This window comes from Canis lupus, chromosome 14, assembly GCF_011100685.1.
Source record: "Canis lupus familiaris isolate Mischka breed German Shepherd chromosome 14, alternate assembly UU_Cfam_GSD_1.0, whole genome shotgun sequence".
Classification (NCBI taxonomy): Eukaryota; Metazoa; Chordata; class Mammalia; order Carnivora; family Canidae; genus Canis; species Canis lupus.
In genome coordinates, this window is record NC_049235.1 from 20140150 (window position 1) to 20156801 (window position 16652).

Genomic DNA, 16652 nt, shown 5'->3' on the forward strand with positions numbered 1-16652 from the left:
ATTTTAGTTTTTTCCATTTTATTGAAAGCACATTACTTCCTTCATTTAAAAGTTTTCTAACCTTTTTATCTATCCAATTTCAGATGATATTTTACAATTGTCTATGAATGTAATGATAAAATATGTATAGTGATAGAGATAGCTAGATAAAAAATATCATAAATATAAAAAATATCCATATACATATGTTGGTGATTGTTCTGTTCCAAATTTCTATATACTTATTTGGTAAATATATTAGTTATGTCATATCAATTTCTATTATATTGTTTTTCATTATAAATATCATTTTTGTTAAGTACCTTTTTTTAAAGATTTATTTATTTATTCATGAGAAACACACAGAGAGAGGCATAGACACAAGCAGAGGGAGAAGCAGGCTCCATTCAGGGAGCCCGATGTGGGACTCGATCCTCGATTAGGCCCTGGGCCAAAGACCGCACTAAACTGCTGAGCCACCCGGGCTGTCAGTACCTTTTACTTTTACTACATCTGATATTAATATAATCATCTAATTTAAAAAAAATTTTTTTATCTTATTTTATTTTTTTTTAAGTAGGCTGCTACCCAATGTGGGGCTCAAACTCATGACCAGCTAGGCTCCCCCACCGTCTGATTTTTTAATTCATCTTTGCCTAATGGATCTTTCTCTATCTCTTTATTTTCATCATTTTTTTTTTGTTTCTGGTAGTCAGTATATAGCTAGATTTTCTTTGTTAAACCAATCTAAGGGGCACCTGGGTGGCTCAGTGGTTGAGCGTCTGCCTTCGCCTCAGGTGGTGACCCCGGAGTCCTGGGATCTAGTTCCACATTGGGCTCCCCACAGGAAGCCTGCTTCTCCCTCTGCCTATGTGTCTGCCTCTCTGTGTGTCTCTCATGAATAAGTAAATAAAATCTTAAAAAAAAATAAACCAATCTGAAAATATATCTTTTAATGGAGGAATTTAACCAAATCATTCAGTTTGATTTTGTTTTATTCAACTTATTTTATATTTACTCCTTAGTTTATTATGTTATAGACTTGTTTTCCCTTCCCATGTGTTTCTTACACTGATCTTTTTAAAAGTTCTTTTCCTTGGTAAATTATTCTATTACATAGCTCAATTTAATGTTTTAGTCAATCATATTTAAACCTCTAAGTTCTCTATTGATCTGCCAAAATGAAATAATTACTGTATTGTTCTGCCTTGACTCTCCTATCATTCTCTGCACTTTAGCTTTTGACTAATTTCTCTAACTTTAATTTCTTTTCCAGTTTTATTGAGAAATAATTGACATATATCACTGTACAAATTTAAGGTATATACAGCATGATGGTTTGATTCACATATATTGTGAAATTATTACCACTATGGATTCAACTAACATCCATCTTCTCATTCAGATAAAATAAAATGAAAAGAAATAAAAAAGGAAAAAGGAAAAAAGAAAATAGGAAAAATATTTTCTCCTCATGATAAGAATTCTTAGGATTTACTCTTTTAGGAACTTTTCTATATATTACACAGTGATGATAATGATAGTCATCATGTTGTACACTCTATCCATAGTATTTATTTATCTTATACCCAGAAGTTTGTACCTTTGACTACCCTCCATTAGTTGTTCAAGGAAATGTTTAATTTCTATGTGTCTGTGAATTTTCTAGTTCTTTTCTTATTCTATTCTTATTCTATTCTCATTTCTAGTTTTAAGCCATTATGGGCAGAGAAGATACTTGATATGATGTCAATCTTCTTTTTGTTAAGATTTTTATTTATTCATTACAGACATAGATAGATATATAGAGAGAGGCAGAGACACAAGCAGAGGAAGAAGCAGGCTCCATGCAGGAAGCCCCATGTGGGACTCGATCCCAGATCTCCAGGACCACAGCCCGGGCCGAAGGTAGCGCTAAACCGCTGGGCCACCGGGACTGACCCGGTGTCAATCTTCTTGAATTTGCTTACACTTATTTTGTGGCTTAACATATATGCTCAATCCTAGAAAATCTTCCATGTGTGCTTGAGGAGAAGGTGTATACTATTTTTGTTGGATAGACTGTTCTGTATATGTCTTTGTCTGTTTAGTCTATAGTGTTATTCAAACCCACTGCTTCTTTACTGATTCTCTGCCTGGATGATTTATTCATTGTTGAAGGTGGGATACTAAATTCTCTAATTATTATTGTATTACTTATATTATTTATTTCTTGTTTTGGCTCTGTTCTTACCTAGCTCTGTTTTAGCTCTGCTCTTACTTTATATATTTAGGTGCTCCAATGTTGGGCACATAAATATTTAAAATATATCTTTTTGATGTATTGACTCCTTTATCATTATATAATGACCTCTTTTTCTCTCTTTACCATTTCTTTTTAACTTTCAAACTATAGTTGTCAGTGAATTATGCACTACTGTCACCAATTGCAGAAATTAACTATATATTTACCATGATTTGAGGTTTATACTACCTTTTAATACTTTTACAATATCACTTAATGTTCTTCTAATACCACTCAAAGAACTACCTTTGGGACTTTTTATAAGGCAGGCCTGGTAGTAATAAACTCCCTTAGCTTTTGTTTGTCCAAGAAAGTCCTTATCCCTTCATCATTTCTGAAGAACGGGTTCTCCAGCTATAGAAATATTGGTTGATAGTTATTTTCTTTCAATATTTTGAATATGTAATCCCATTCTCTCTTGGCTGGAAAGGTTTCTGTTGAGAAATCTTGCTGCTATGAAAATTCTTTTTTTGTCTTTGACTTTTGACAATTATAATGTGTCTCATTGTGGCCTTATTCATGTTCAATATATTTGGAATTCATTGGGCCTTGTTGATCTGCATGTCCATTTCCCTTCTCAGGTTTGGGAAGTTTTCAGCTGTTACTGCTTTAAATAATACTTTCTGCTTATTTTTCTTTCTCTCCTCTGTCTAGAATTCCCATAAAGTGCATATTGCTTTTTTCTTTGTGTTCCGTAATTCCCATAGACTTACTTTACTCTTTTTCATTATTTATTTGTTTGTTTATTTTATTTATATATTTATTTACTTTGCCCCTCTGACCAGGTAATTTCCAATGTCTTATCTTCCGGGTCACTTATTCTTTCTTCTGCATGGTTGAGTCTGCTTTTGAAACTCTATTGAATTCTGCAGGTCAGTTGCACTTTTCAACCCTAGGATTTGTTTCTGTTTAATGGCTGTTCTTTCCTTGTTGAACTTCTCATTTTGTTCATGCATTGTTTTCCTAATTTTGTTTAGTTATCTCTCTGTGGGTTTTGGGGGTTTTGTTTGTTTGTTTGTTGGGGGTGGGAGGATGGTGGTTGTAGTTCATTAAACTTCCATAAGAGAGTTATTCTCAATTCTTTGTCTGACAATTCATAGGTCTTCATTTCTTTAAGGCCAGTTATTGGAGCTTTATTAGTTTCCATTGGTTGCATCATATCTACTTGATTTTTCGTGATCATTGATTTCTTACATTAGTATATGCTCATTTGAGAAATCAGGCTCCTTTTCCAGACTTTATAGGTTTGCTTTGATAGAGATAGTTCTTCACCATTCAGCTCAATTTGGGTTTCTGGTTATGTCCACTGGTAATGTCCTTGGGCAGATGGGCCCTTCTATTATGGTCTATTTTGGAGTGAGGTAGCTGTTCAAGCTCTGAGGATAGAGAGTGTGTGTGCCACTGGCTGAGAATAGTTGGATAGGACAAGTAGCTTGGTTTTCTACCCAAGTGAGGCTGTACTATGGGCCTCACAATTGCTTGAATTCTCTCATCAGGCTTACTAGTGGGATTAGTTGGGACTGTGTATGATATTCAGTAGTAGAAGGAGCTATGGATTAGCTTCTCTGCCCTAGTAGGCAGCAGGACAGGACCCAGAAGCCTGTACAAATTATTGTTTAGGGGTCCAAATCAGGCCAGAGTAGTCACTGAATTCCCTGGTAAGGTAAGGCCACCAGTCTTGCTCTACAGACAAGGGAAGCCACAAGTTGTGCTCTGTCAAAGTGCAACTACACATAGGAGTATTGAATGGGCTATGCAGCTGCTCCAGTGCTTTGGTTAGCTTCCCTGGTCAGACAGGCTGAAGGCTATATTCAGTATAAGTAGGGCTATGAATTAGATTTTCTGCCTGGGTACAGAGGGAGATGCAGGTCTAAAACCAGTAATGCTCTCTGTTTGTTGTCTTAACTGAAGCCAACCTGCTCTCCAAGTTCCTGGACCAAACAGGGCCACCGGCATTGTTCTGCAAACTACTGGCTCTGCCCACCCACTTCTTGGCTTGAGTGCCCCTGGGCCACACAGCTTCCAGGAGTTATTGCCAGCCCTCTTTGTCAGATGGGGCTGGAAGATATGCTTCACATGGGTGGGGCTATGATTCAGCTCCTTGCCTGGGTGGGAGGAAAAGGAGCTTCTCTAGGCTACTCTCAAACTGGCTGTCTGCTTGGAAGGGACTGGGAGCAATCTTCAGTCTTCAGCAATGAATTAATACCAAGCCTTTGCATGACACAAGAATATTCCATGCCCGGTACTGGGGACTTTACTTTGGGGGCAATCAGTTGTGCTCCACTTATTGGCTTGAGCACCACTGGGCTGCACAGCTTCCAGAGTTGTCACCAGCCCTTTTCCTCAGATGGGACCAGAAGATACTCTCTACAGAAGGAGGGGCTATGATTCAGTTCCTTCCCAGGGTGTGTCCAAACTGGATTTTAAGGCCAGTAAAACCTCTTTGAGCATCTGAATCTGGCAGATCTGTACCCAACCAAGTTGCCTGGTCAGAGTGTGCTTTGCTCTGTGGATGACCAAGCTGCTGGTTAAGGTTACTACTTGGGCACTGCAGGTATGAATCGGTTAAGATACATATGCTGATTGTTCCAAGCTCTTCCCCTCTTCTTTGTCATAGCCAGATTCCCTGTGGTTGAGCCCCACTGATTGTCCTTTGATCCCATGGTGCAAGAGCAGAGAGGAGGCTCCCACAAAATATCCCACAATGCTGGAAGGTTGATTTATCCCCTGGGTTATCTTTTCACACTGGAGGAACTGGAGGCTCAGGGGAGACCTCTCTACATAACGCAGCTTTGGTTTTGGGGAAGGACAGTGTGGTCAGTGTCTTGTCACTTTTCTTACACTTCTAATGCAGGTTGTCTTGGTCTCTGAGATGCAAGAGGAGTGCTTCACCTTCACCCCCAAGTCCTAGGATTCTCTCAATGGTATCCTGTTCTTGAGTAAATTGTTCATTGTGACAGGGAGCAAAGTTAGGAGCAACCTAGGTCCCCATCTTGAAGTCACTCTCTGCTTTTTCTGATGCTGGGATTGCTAGTCTTTGACAGAGTTTGGTACAGAGCAGAGCTATGGAGGCAAAATTTCCACTCTGATAATTTTCAAGGTCTCTTAGATATTCTCAATAAATGTAGAAAGAATGAGCTAATGAGGGGGTAGGTACAGGGAGAATTTCCTCCCTTAGAAAATATCTGCAATGAGAAGATGGTATCCAGCCAATTTCCGTGTTGTTGACCCTCTCCCTGTCAGAGGACTGGGTCCATTCCCTATTGCATTGTTCCAGGGCAAAAGGTCAAGCATTCATTGGCTATGATTAGACTTGTTTAAACTTTAACATCTGCTTGTAATTAGTATAAATCCTTCCAAGATTCTGATATATGATAAATTCTAATCCTTAGTTTCCAGAGCCATTGCACATGTTTTTCTAATGTGTGTTTTCATAGATATTTCATAAAATTTTGTAGTTTTTGAAAAAGTAACACACAGTATTTCCTAACTTTTGGAAAATGCAAAAGTGTCCCCCAAAGGAAGATACCCATGATCAATTTATATAATCTCTGGTCAGATTGTCTTTTATGTATTATTCTAATTCTGATTTTATATCTATTTTTGTAATGCTAGAGTCAATCTATTTGCAAACTGTTCTGTATTTTTAAATGTATATATCACAAATATTTCTCATGCCATTTAGTATTCTTCAAGAGTACAATTTGTGTTGTTACTTAGTATTTTGTCTATAATTTTCAGAGAATTGTTTTCAAAGTTAGCAATAGAGTTGTGCTAGTATTTTCTTTTCACCTTTTAGTATACTCTTATGTCTATGTCTACTTTCTCATTCTTAAATTTGTTTATTTGTGTTTACCTTCTATTATTTTTTTAGAGTATGTAGAGGTTATTGTATTTATCTCTCTTTTCATTAATCGGCACTTTTTACAACTTTTTTGGTAGAATTTCATTTTAACATATTTAAATTAAAAAAAATACTTAATTTCAAACTTGTACAAAAGTTGATGAGTTGGCCAGGAAACTTCCATATACCCATGACCCAAATTCACCAACTGTTGACATTTTGCCCATTATCTGTATTATTTTGTATTAGTATATGATATGTGAAATGTATATCAAATGTGTTTTTCTACTGCTATTCTACATTATACTTTTTTTTTCTGAAATACCTTGGAAATAAGTTAAAGATATGTTTATTTTCTCAAATATTAGAGAATATTATGTATGTGCATTTCCTAAGAACCAGGATATTTTCTTGTAACCACTGGGTAGTTAAAATTGGGAAGTTATACTTTGATACACTGTTGTTGAACCATAGTCTTATCATATTTATCTATGCCTCAATAATGTTCTTTATAGCATTGCTTTAGTTATCACATCTCTGGTTTTTCTTTAGTCTGAAAGATTTCCTGTCTTTCTATATCTTTCTTGACTTGAAAATTTGAAGAGGTATGCACAGTTATTTTGCAAAATGTGTCTCAGTGTGACTTTGTCTGATCTTTTCTCATGATGATATGCAGGTTATACATTTTTGAAGGAAATGTCACAGAGGTGATATTGTGTCATTTTCAGTGCGTGATAGAAGGAGCCATGTGACATTAGTTTGGATCACTTGGTTAAGGTGGTGTCTGTAGGCTTCTACACTTTGAAGTAATTGTGCATTACTTTGTCATTAATAAGTAATTTATGAAGAGAGAATCTGAGGCTATGAAAATGTCCTGATCCTTTACATTCACTAATTTTAACATTGCTTGATTATTTTTAACTTAATCATTTCTTCTGCATTTATTGGACATTCTATTATAAGAAAGACTTTGTATTCTCCCCTAGTTACTTACATCTGCAAGATTCTTATATTAAATTTGCTGTAAACCATTACCAAATTTATTTTGATCTACAATCATCCCAGAATTACCCAGTATGAGTCCCTTGCAGTTGTCCTTTCTTCTTTGTTTTTTAACCTTCAGATTATGTTGTTTTTTCATTAGTGCTAGTAACTGTTTCCTGTTATTAAATTTATTTCCATGTGTACTCAAGAGTATACTGAATTGTTGATGTATAGGAGATGCCTCATTAAATTTCAACTTTTTACTCAAAGGCCTTCAAACAGAATAGTGTTGACTTGGTAAGAAATTTCCTACATTAGAAAATAATTTACAGGTAAAACAGAACATCCTGTTAGGTGTCAAACACACCGACCTTCTCTCTTGTACTTTTCACTGTTTTAGTTTTTAACATAGTGGCCTATGGAAAAGCATTTGTTAGTTTTTTTCTTTTTGATGACTTTTTGTTATGACATGGGAGAAGGTCCTCATCAGGTCTGTAAATCTTCTAATACCACCTCCTTTTGTGAGTCGGCCATGAATCCATATCACAAATTCTTGATTTTCAGGAACCATTTTTTGCTCTCTTTCATTGTAAGAGTTTGTAGATCTTTACATACTTCATGCTTTCATTTTTTTAAATGTCAGGGGTTTTTTTTGTTTTTTTTTTGTTTTTTTTAGTTCATCAATTTTGTAAATGTACAAAAGTGACACAATTTCTTCCTAGATTTCTGTGTCAGGTATACAGAAAGAAATGAAGAAGAGTTCAGACCTGCTTTTATATGTTTTTAAAGAGAAATTTTCCGTTGCTTATCATTCTCTTTGTCTTGAATTTTGCTAACCTCTTTACATGTATACTGGGATATATTCTGTGGTCTCTGGTTTTTTACTTGGATTTTTTGAATTTGTGATCTAAATGTCCTTCTGAATGAGCCTATTGAGACTGCCAAAGAGCCAGTATTTGTTGGGAACTATGCTCCCTACAGTGTCATTCCTAACTCATGCCCTTGCCCATCCTTTGCTCTGCGGCAGTGAGGACAAGGAACTACAATCCATACTTCCACTCAGGCTCTCCTTTATGCTTCTAAAATAGCTAGCTCCATGATTCTTTGAACACTTTCTTACTTCCATTTTCCCGAGGTAACCTGGTTGTTTTTAGTCAAGAATGGCATTTAGATATTAAGATCTGCATGGTAGGTCTGATCATTGCTACTGATATTATTGCCTTTAGTCCCTTTTTGTAGAGAGCTGGGAAATAATATTTATCTATTTATACCTATATCCTATATCTGTTTTTATCTCTATATCTAATGTTTCTATTTCTACATTTAAATAAGAAAAATCTCATTTTCAATTCAATACCACAGGTCACATATGGTTCTCTTCTTTCTATATTTTTGTTCCTCTATGACTGTTCCTGAACAGTGAGAAATCTGGATTCCATTATCATCAATACTTTTACACACTTTGCACAAATCTAGGATACACAGAAGTTAATTTCCGAATTGTTAATTCATACCACTGAGAAAAGTAAGCCTACTAATGAGAACCTTGTTCACAGATTTGCTTTTAGACGAAGTGTATATACAGTTAGCTACACAAAAGCTAAGTCTACAACTGATGAATTTTAACAAGTGCATACATAAATACAATCCACATTCAGGGAGTTATTAGAGAAATGTCTGATTTTAGAACTGGGGCAGGAAATAAATAAGATGAGCCTCGAGCATCTTGTAATGCCAAAAAGTTGCAAGTGCTAAAAAATAAAATTGTAGGCACACATGAAATGGATACAAAAGCAAGCTGAAAGATTTTCCAATGGTCAAAGTGGCAGCAATTTGAAAAAAAATAATATTGGATTATAGAACAGTATAAAATAATTAGTTCTATGCTGATAGAACTAAGTGATTGAATAAATACATAGAGCTGAAGAGACAAATTTCCCATGCAGAGTTCCAAATAATTTGTGTAGATTTACTCTGCCGTCAAATGGAGTTATAGCCCCCATTTTAATGAGGATTGTGCATAGCAACTTGCTCCCAAAAAATGTAGTATCAAAAGGAAGGGGAAAAGTAACTTCATAGCAGAGAGACCTGGGAAACACTATCTGAGTCCATTGATCAAGGTTAATGTCAACAGTGATAAGTCTTATTAATAGTATGTAAGATTGGTAGAGAGTAATGGAAACCACACTTTATGGTCTTCCTTCCAAAAATCCATAGCCCCAGTCTAATGATGAGAAAAATATCAGACAAATTCCAACAGAAGAGACTTCTACAAAATACCTACCCAGCACTCCTTAAAACTGTCCAGGTCCTCAAAAATGAGGGGAGTCTGAATAATTGCCACAGTCAAAAAGAATGTAAGGAAACATGACTAAATATACTATGGTGTCCTAGAGAAAAAATCCTACAAGAGAGTTTGGGTTAAAACTAAGAGAATATGAATAATATATAGACTTTACATAATCATAATAATATATCAATATTAATTTATTGTGACTAACGTACTGATGTAAGATGTCAAGAAGGGAAATGGTGTGAGACATAAGGGAACTCTATAGTATCATCTCAGTTTTTCCATAAGTCTAAAACTGTTCTATAAAATGAGGTCCATATATTTTAGAGTATATGTTGAAGTCTAGAAAGCCCACATGCTTTGGGATTATATGCATAAACTCTGCAGTTTAAAGGTCAATTGTATTGAGTTATGATTTATTATTCTTTCCTTGGTTTGCAGTGTTAACTGCATTCTTTTGATAAAATGATTCAGAGTTATTTGCTTTCACTCCCTCAGGTGAAAACTTCCACATGTACCCTTCAATATGCTATTCAGTAACCTCCTATTGCAATATTTTTTAATAAAAATTCTTCCCAGAAACAATATATTATGGAGTTGGATTTTCAACTTTATTAAGTGAAGGACATTAGTTCTTCCCGTGATAGGTTCAAACAAATCTTGCATTGAAAATTCAGATCTCACATATATTACTTTTGCTCTGAAAAGGAAGATGTGCCTTGTGAGAGAATTGAAGTACAGTGCAATATGTGATAACTGTGAATCTTGAGGGCTGAATGTGACCCCAAAACAAGGACCAGATATAGCATTGTACAAATTATTCTGACAATGGCTAAATTGTAGCAGTCCAGGCAAAAAGAAAATAAAGTAAATAAGCAAAACAAAAGACTCAAGGCACGTCACTAATTGAAAATATTTATAAATGTCATTATGTAGTAAAGTTCTTCACTTTTTTTCAAAATTTCTCAGCATGGCATAGGGATATATTTGGAGCCTGTTTGCCATATTTATATAAATATAGAGCCAATTCCTTTGTCTCTGTTTGGGGAAAATTTATTAAGATCAAAAACTTCCCTGATATTAAAATTCTGTACAACCCCAGATAAATTCCAGAAAGAAAATTATTTTTCTGTTTGGGCAGAAATTCATATTCTGTGATGGTAAATGGGGATAATTCAGTTCAAAATGGGATTTTCAGTAGAGCATGATGCTGTTAGAACTACAGAAAGCAGCTTTTAGGTATTAGGGGAAGAAACTTGTATCACTAAAGAAAATTATACCAATTCAAAATAGGACAAAGGCATAACTAGATGCCCTTTCAATATCCTATCAGAACATTGTCTAACACGACCACCCAAGGATTATCTAATTCTCTAGAAGATATACCTTTGTTTGAATTACTAGTTATGTTTGATTAGATGCAGGTTCTGTGAATTATGTGTCAATCATATGGATTTTTTTTCCAGTAGAGGTGCAAATGATTTCTCTTTGGCAGGAAAAATAACCCAAAAGATTGTAGTTTTTATTGCCCTGTAGGATACTAATCAGTTCTGTCTCTCACTGAGTATACTTATTTCAGCAAGCCTTTTTTTCCTCACTGACTTAATATAAATCAATCTCAATCTCATTCTCTTTCTGTATATATGTACACACAACAGCACAGATAGATATACACACATAGATATGTAATATATATGTATAACGTATATTATGGGTGTATATATCTCAAACATTCTTTGAGTTATTTTGTTCCCATTTCTTAACAGCAGAGTACCTACACAAATTATTTGGAACTCTGCATGGAAATTTGTCTCTTCAGCTCTAGGTATTTATTCAGTCACTTAATTCTATCAGTATGGACTTTTGGATACTCATTTTATACTTTGTTTTATAATCCAATATTATTTTTTAATTGCTGCTGCTTTGACCATTGATAAATTTTTCAGTTTGCTTATGTGTCCGTTTCATGTGCTCCTATGATTCTTTCCCCCCTCCTTTTTTTTAAGCACTTCCAAACAATTTGGCATTACAAGATACTCCAGGCTCATCTTCTCTATTTCCTGCCTCGCCCTAAAATCAGACATTTCTCTGATTGTGCTACTGGCACCCTTAATTAATAAGTCAAATACATCTCTGATGCACAGTCTACATTTGTATGAGAGTCATGCCATAATAAAATCATCCAAAGTTATTTACTTTTGCTTCCCCAGGTGAGACCTTCTCCATATATTCTTCAACCCATTAAAACAGGTCACTGAAGGGCAGCCTGGGTGGCTTAGTGGTTTAGCGCCACCTTCAGCCCAGAGCGTGATCCTGGAGACCAGGGATCAAGTCCCACGCAGACTCCCTACATGGAACCTGCTTCTCCCTCTGCCTGTGTCTCTGCCTTTATCTCTCTCTCTGTGCCTCTCATGAAAATAAATAAATAAATAAAATCTTAAAAAAAAAGAAAAAGCAGGTCACTGAAAAAAAATCATACACAGATTCATTGGTTTAGGGTGGGAGTTCACCTCTTCCCTGCTGCCTCTTATGCCCTCATGTATTTATGATTATGAGGTGGCTCAAGATAGTGTTTGTGAGCTACTACCATAAATGCTGATGAAATAGAGGTGGCTTAATTTCTGCAAAGTTAAGCAGCTTGACCTTGTGATGGGTGCACAAATTGAATGTACCATAAGCTTTCAAGCAGAGAAAATGCTTTTAACATTTTACACTTTAAAAGAAAACCACTTCTTTTTAAAAATATATTTTATTTATTTATTCATGAGAAACATCGAGAGAGGCAGAGACATAGGCAGAGGGAGAAGCAGGATCCCTGTGGGGAACCTGATGTGGGACTCGATTCCAGGACCACAGAATCATGACCTGAGCCAAAGGCAGACACTCAACCACTGAGTCACCCAAGTGCCCCAGAAAACTACTTCTTAATGAAAATCAACATTTACTCATTTTTTATCAAATGTTATCCTCAAGGGAAAAAAATATATTTTAATCTGCAGATTATACAGGGGGAACTAATATAACTAATTAACACTATTACTTATCAAGTAGTCTATAAATTGCCCTTTTTGTGATACAATCACCACAGGATCAACGTACACTAAATAATTGAAATACATAAAACAGGAACAAAATAACTACCATGTTAAATTTTATTGAATAACCATCTAGACAAATTAATGAACACCAAGTATTTGACTACTCAGTCAACCTAGGAATAAAGTTTCCAAAAGAAAGAGAGAAAGAAAGAAGCTACTCTCCTAGATGTAGCTTCTGGGACAAAATAAAGAAATATCATCAAAATGTCTGGGCTGGTGTAGCCAGTATTGATGATGAGAAGGCCCTAATTGTTAGACCTTTACATAACACAGTCAGCATTTTACAAATAAATAGTCATGGAAGTACATATCCTATCCCAGGGAAAATGTCTTGCTTTTCCTGCTTCTGTTCACTTGTCAGGTTCTTAATGAATCTGTAATTTACAACCAGTAAGTGATACGGTTAAAATTTGAATTGTAGATTTCTAACTCTACATTTAGCATTTTTTCCTAAAGACGATAATATCCATATTCTGACTTTTGATTATTTTATATCAGGGTTTATTAAAGCATTTTATGTTTCAGCAGGAGAAACAATATTTTCAGGGTTTAATTCCATGGGAATAGGATGTATGCATATATAGTAAATTCTGAATTAGCCATGCCAAAAAAAGCATTAGCATGAGAGGTTAAAACATCATACCCAGTGTACCACTTGAAATGGAGACAGGTCCCACCAGCAAAGAAGTGAATGTGTGTTTCCATGTCCATTCACGTTTATGTTTCATGACAAACCTCAACTTCTAATTGTTTCCCACATAGTTTCTGTTGAAAATATTTAGTGCAACCCACAGCAAAGTTTCCCAAAGCACTCATATTCAGAAAACTCAGGGGTTTATCATTCTTTTACTGAAGCATTGCCTAATTATGGAGGCAAATTTCACTTTTGACCGAAAGGCCAGAAAATCTAGTAAACCTTTGGGATTTTCAATTAGTTTAAAAGACATATATAACACTACCATTTGGAGAGTCTTCAAATAAAAAGATGATTTGGGGCACCTGGATGGCTTAGTCAGTTAAACTTCTGCTTTTGGCTCAGGTCATGATCCTGGGGTCCTGGGATCAAGCCCCACATCCGGCTCCCTGATTAGTGGGGAGTCTGCTTCTCCCTCTCCTCATGTTCTCTCTTACTCGCTCTGCTTTCTCTCTCTCCTCAAATAAACAAAGAAATGAAACTCTAAGAAGAAAGTGATTTAGGGGTACCTAGGTGGCCCAGTTTGTTAAGCATCTGACTCAATTTTGGCTCAGGTCATAATCTCCAGGTCCTGAGATTGAGTCCCACATTTGGGCTTCAGGCTGAGCATGGAGCCTGCTTAAGATTTTCCTTCTTCCCTCTCCCTCTCCTCTAAACAAAAGAAAGAAAGAAGAAAAAGAAAGAAAGAAAGAAAGAAAGAAAGAAAGAAAGAAAGAAAGAAAGAAAGAAAGAAAGAAAGAAAGAAAGAAAGAAAGAAAGAAAGAAAGAAAGAAAGAAAGAAAGAGTGAGCAAAAGGTGATTTATAAAATAAGTCAGTCACATGGAAAGGCCAACCACTGGATTGGAGACTAAGAACCTCAGGTTCCAACAGAGTTCACACTACAGGTATGACATGAAAAAGTTAGGAAATCACTGGGGAGTGTTTTCTTCAATGGAAAATCGGAGGGCTATATTAACTTCTAGAAAATGTCTAGATTCCTTCTCTTCTGTTTCACAATTCATTGACATCTCTGAATTTTCCCATCATGAAAAATAAATTCCAAATGCATATGTTTATGAAAACATAAACAAGCATCTAAAGTTTAGATATTGCTATTGAGGGTAAAAAGAAAATAGTTGTCATAATTGTACCTAGTTTATACATTACTCAAAAAAGTTAAAATAACTTTTATAAAAGAATTTCTATTACTGGAGAAATGTTCAATTTATTGTAACATTACCTATAACTGTACCAAATAAAACAAAATTGTAACTATCTCTTTAACTTGGACATTCTGCAATATTTTAAATATAGTGACTAAAAGTGTAAATATATTATATAACAAAGTTTATAAAATAACTTCTGAAAACAAGCATCTCACAGACTGTCACTTATTTATCTGAGAACATGTAAATACAAACTAATATGAATCATAACATTCACTTTTGAGTATGACTAATGAAATTGATAGTAAAACCAACATAGCTAAAAGGCCCAACTTTGAAAACTAAATAATTTGTTTATCAGTGTGAATTCTGTCACCTTTTGTTTTCCAATCCTCTTTATTCTTCTTTCCCTATCAAAAAAAAAAAATCCACTGAAGTATATCTTCAGAATCATGAATATCCAAGTCACCCTTCCCCCCCGACCCCCCCACCCTCCTGCAAAAAAAGGCAAATAATTTCCAGAAGAATTAAAACATGGCTCTTTCTATTAGTGTTGGCATTTCAGTTCTGTTCAGAGACCCTCTCAAATTTAGCTGGAGATAGTTTCCATGGTAACTGAAGAATGTGCTCTGATGAGTCTTGAAACAGACAAATAAGAATCTCTGCTTCTTACAAGTGGGCAACAATTTAATGCTTAATGCTCTCTAATGCTTAATGGAAGACATTTGAATCTATTTTGGTTTCAGACAAAAGCTGAAAAAAAGCCAGTTCTGTCAATTACACAAATCTAAAAGGTAGGTATTAGTAAAGTTGAGGGTAATACAAACTGTTTTATCCTTTTCAAGATCTAAGAATATATAAAAATGTATTATTATCTGATATTAAATATTTTACACTACCATGAAGAACTTTAAAAACCAATTTCCTTAATCCAAGCAAATTTATCACTTTCTATTGTCATTGTCATTTTTAAATTAATTATTCCTAATTAATATAAGTATAGTTTATAAACACTGCAAATAATTAAATGATGTTTAGTTTTTTTATGTGTGTGTGTGAGATCTGATTGTTTTGGATAGAGAAAAATTGAGGATGGATTAATGGGAATGGACAAGTCAATATGTGAAAGAAACAAACACTGGCAAGCTAGTGAGTTGAAAAATAGGTATAGCCTTTCAAAGTTAAAGAAAAAAAACAACAACCCATGAACATAAAAAAGAAAATTAGTATTGCTCAAGAAAAAAATCATGACCCTACTTGAAAGTATCTCTGCATAAACTGGTATAAAAAGATAATTAAAACAGATGAATCTTCCCTAATCCAAAAAAACACAAAATCAACAAAAAGACTGTTAATTCCCTAGAGAGGAATCTATGTCTTTGTTGGTTGTGACACTGGTTACCAAAGTAATGACTATATTTGAGAGGTCCCTGGCTACAAACCCAATCTCTTGAAGACCTTTAGTAGACTCTAAATCAAACAGACCCTTATAATGGACTCACCTGTACTTTCTACTGCTCAAACACCTGAACCTTAGCAAATGAAACTTGTTGCTAAGCAAGGCAAAAATCAAGGTCGTTGTTGAAAAATTTGGTTTAAAACTGTTTTCATCTTAACTCTCCAGAAGTTAGAACATTCCACCTGGCATCATTTAGAATCCTGTGACCCAGACATTGTAACTGACAGGAGAGCCACTGGCCCATATGATGTATTTGTGTGATTTAGAGGTTATGAATGCTGGTGTTAAGGCTCACAGCAAGTAAAGCACAAGCTGGATTTAAGTTACCCTACCCCCCCACCCCCATCCAGACATATCTGTGCAGTATATAAACTGCATGAGGCAGTCCTAGCACTAGGTCTTGAGTGTGCAGTGATGAGCAGAACAGGCCAGTAATACCAACAAAAAAGAAAAAAAAAAAGATTGGGATCTGGTTGGTGTTTTTTTGTTAATTTTTTTTTAATTCAATTTGCCAACATATAGTATAACACCCAGTGCTCATCCCATCAAGGATTTGGCTGTTTTATAGGACTATTAATACTTACATGAATTTGCTCAGCATTCACTTACAACCTACTCTGTGCCAGTAATATTGTGTAAGGACTATCAGGATGGGATTTAGGAAACACAAAAGAACTCTCAGGACATAACTACTTCTTCAAATTCCTACACTGAGACTGTTCCAAACCAGCCCTGACTTTTGGCAGCCTAAGGCCACATTCCTAGGACTACCCACTCTTTCTAAGTTCCTGCCTGAAAAAGCTCCAGGCTGTCAAAAGAATTGACTGTTCAGTAGGCCCCTGACCCCACCTTCTTAGAACATTTCCCCCCA

At 35.4% G+C, this 16652-nt stretch overlaps 1 long non-coding RNA gene across 1 annotated transcript in view; it reads right to left on the minus strand.

The window, feature by feature from the left end:
* The window catches only part of LOC111098668, a 58326-nt gene extending 42372 nt beyond the window's left edge, over window positions 1-15954 (minus strand). Inside the window, exons 1-2 of the long non-coding RNA XR_005369171.1 lie at window positions 15825-15954; window positions 14699-14732 (exon numbers count right to left, since the gene is read on the minus strand). This is a non-coding gene — a long non-coding RNA (uncharacterized LOC111098668). The remainder of the gene's footprint in view (window positions 1-14698; window positions 14733-15824) is intronic.
* Window positions 15955-16652: the final 698 nt, after the last annotated feature.